Below are 3,178 nucleotides of genomic sequence, written 5' to 3'. Positions count from 1 at the left end.
TTTGTCTGACCTCTGCCAGCCTGTATCACCTCCCCTGAAACACAAAACTCTTTATTCCTAGCAGGCAACCTAGGCCTGAGAATTAATTAATGATCATAAAAAGTGCATGGTAACAGGGCAAGGCCTGGGCCAAGTAGTGGGAGTGGGTGGGTAGGGGAGCAGAGGTGGGGGGGAGGGGTATAGGAAACTTTTGGGATAGCATTTGAAATGTAAATAAAGAAAATAATAAAAAATAATTTAAAAAAAAGCGCATGGTAGTGCAGATGACAAAAATTGTTATCAAGCTGATTCTGGTCCATGAGGCTGCAGAACAGACCCAAGAACTGAACTTCAACCCTGAAGGAATGTAGTACAGATTATTTAAGGAATAGAAACTTACTGATAGGGGAGAAGAATGGAATGTAGCATTGTCCAATCATGTTTTGACATGAGGGGTTGAGCAAGAGTGTTTTCATCAATCATGAAGGAGTAAGTTCCTAGGCCTGGGAAGATAAATTTAATTTGAACCTGCCAGCAAGATGGAGAAGTTGCCCCTGAGATATCTGGACTCTCACAACTATTTTCTTATAATAGATGCTATTCAGCTATTGGGAAGTCCCCACCTCCCACTGGGTCCTGGGACCTTGGATTAGTATCTATGATTAAATGCAGTTTGAAAATGAAATAGTAATTCTTAGAATTGGGTTTTTTTGGTTGTTCCCAACAAATATGTATTAATAAAATATGTCTTTAACAAAAGGTGTGTTCAATCAAAACAACCCTGAGATGGCAACTCACACTAGTCAGAATGACTAAAATCAAAAATTCAGCAGCAGATGAGTGACAGCAGATGCTGGCAAGGATGTGGAGAAAGAGGAATACTCCTCCACTGCTGGTGGGAATGCTTACTGGTAAAACTACACTAGAAATCAGTTTGGTGGTTCCTCAGAAAATTGGATATAGTACTACCAGAGGATACAGCAATACCACTCCTGGGCATATACCCAGAAGATGCTCCAACATGTAATAATGGCACATGCCCTACTATGTTCATAGAAGCCTTATTTATAATAGCCAGGAGGTGGAAAGAACCTAGATTTCTTTCAACAGAAGAATGGATACAGAAAATTTGGTACATTTACACAATGGAGTACTACTCAGCTATTAAAAATGATGAATTCATGAAATTCTTAGGCAAATGGATGGAACAAGAAAATATCATCCTGATTGAGGTAACCTAAGCACAAAATAACACACATGGTATGTACTCACTGATAAGTGGAAACTAGTCCAAAAGCTGCAAATAACCAGGATAAAATTCACAAACCACATGAAGCTCAATAGGAAGGAAGACCAAAGTGTGGGTGCTTCGGTCCTTCTTATAAGGAGTACAAAATACTCACTGGAGCAAATATTGAGATAAAGTATAGAGCAGAGACTAAAGGAAAGATCACCCAGAAACTGTTCCACCTGGGAATTCATTCCATATAGTTACCAAACCCAGGCACTATCATGGATTCCAAGAAGTGCATGCTGACAAGAGCCTGGTAAAGCTGTCTCATGAGATTCCCTACCAAAGCCTTAAAAATACAGAGGCAGATGTTAGTAGCCAAACATTGGACTGGTCACAGGGTTCCTAATAGAGGAGTTAGAGAAACTACTGAGGGAGGATAAGGGGTTTATAGGAAGAAAAACATTATCAACCAACCTGATCCCCCCCCCCAGCCAGCTCTCAGGGTCGAAGCCATCAACAAAGGAGTACACATGGCTCCCGCTGCATATGTTACATGGGATGGCCATGTTATACATCAAAAAAAGAATATGTCCTTGGACCTATGAAAGCTCCATAGATGCCCCACTGTAGGGGAAATGAGGGCAGAGAAGTGGAGTGGGAGGGTGGGTGGAGGAAGACCCTCATAGAAGCAGGGGAGGGAGCATGGGGTAGGGGGTTTCCCAGAAGGAGGAAAAGGTGGAAAGGGGATAACATTTGAAATTTGACTAAAGAAAATATCCAACAGGAAAAAATTTAAAAAACAACAAGAAAAAAAAAAACAACAACAACAAAAAGGGAAAACAAAAGGGGAGTTCATAGGGAAAGCCTCATGTCTCCTTTGTGTTCCCAGCAGCACCAGTACAGCATTTCTGGTCCTAAAAACCTCAATCTCAGGAACAGCACTAACAAAACTAATCCAATGGATGAAACCATGCATAGAAGTATCAGCATCGAGATCCTGATCACAAATTTGATGATCATCATCTTTGGACTGGTCGGGCTAACAGGAAACTCCATTGTGTTCTGGCTCCTGGGCTTCCATTTGCACAGGAATGACCTCTCAGACTACATCCTAAACTTGGCCCTGGCCAAATTCCTCTTCTTCCTCTGTCACATCATGTCGCGACCAACCTTGACTAGCAAGAACCACACGATGCCTGAGATCCTTCTCAACAGCACTTTATTCAGGAACACCTTTCATGATGGTATGGTGACCCCAATGGACCAGGGTGGCCACCCTATATACTGGAGCATTCACCGCCTGGGTGCTCTGTGCCTTGTTGTTGCCATGGGATAAGCTAGGATAGGAATCACCTCATTACCATAAGGCTGGGCAGTGAGGGTTGTGCTGAGTCATGGCTATGTAGAACTGCGCATGCCTGTCCTAAGGTAGCAAGTGAGTTGTTTACCAGATGGACAGCGGAAGTCAGCGCCATCTTGTAATGGCATATGGTACGGCGGGCTACAACATCATATCTTCCACACTGGTTCTTTTCAAGTTTTCCTATCCCAACAGTATCTTTGTCAACTGCTTTTACACCTTCTGGGTGGTTCTCTACATCACAGGTCTGAACATGCTCATTGCTATCAGCACCCCAAAACAAACATCAACTGTCATGTGTGCTGTGATCTGGGTCCTGTCCTTGTTGACCTGCATTCTGACTAGTTATTTTTGCGGTTTCTTAGATAGCAAATGTATAAATCACAGTGGGTGTCTGGCAGTTGTTGGAGACCTTGTTGAGAAAACCCAGGCATTTTACAGCATGTAGCTGGGAGCCATATAGCTCTTTGTCAGGAGCCCTTTCCCCTCTCCCTCCAAGGCTGTTCCATGGGAACCAGCAAGATTCCAGCCCTAAGCAAACATCACTGACTGAGGGAGTCTTCCTGCATTTCGGAGCTGCCCGGAGCTGTCACCTTGGGCTGTTA

The 3,178-nt window shown here is 43.3% G+C and overlaps 1 pseudogene; it reads left to right on the top strand.

The window, feature by feature from the left end:
• The first annotated feature begins 251 nt into the window (after window positions 1-251).
• Window positions 252-3,003, top strand: LOC110315320 (annotated as a pseudogene).
• Window positions 3,004-3,178: the final 175 nt, after the last annotated feature.

Source organism: Mus pahari, unplaced genomic scaffold (assembly GCF_900095145.1).
Source record: "Mus pahari unplaced genomic scaffold, PAHARI_EIJ_v1.1 scaffold_7568_1, whole genome shotgun sequence".
Classification (NCBI taxonomy): Eukaryota; Metazoa; Chordata; class Mammalia; order Rodentia; family Muridae; genus Mus; species Mus pahari.
Note: the sequence above shows the minus strand (reverse complement) of the source record. Positions and strands in the feature narration are given on the sequence as shown.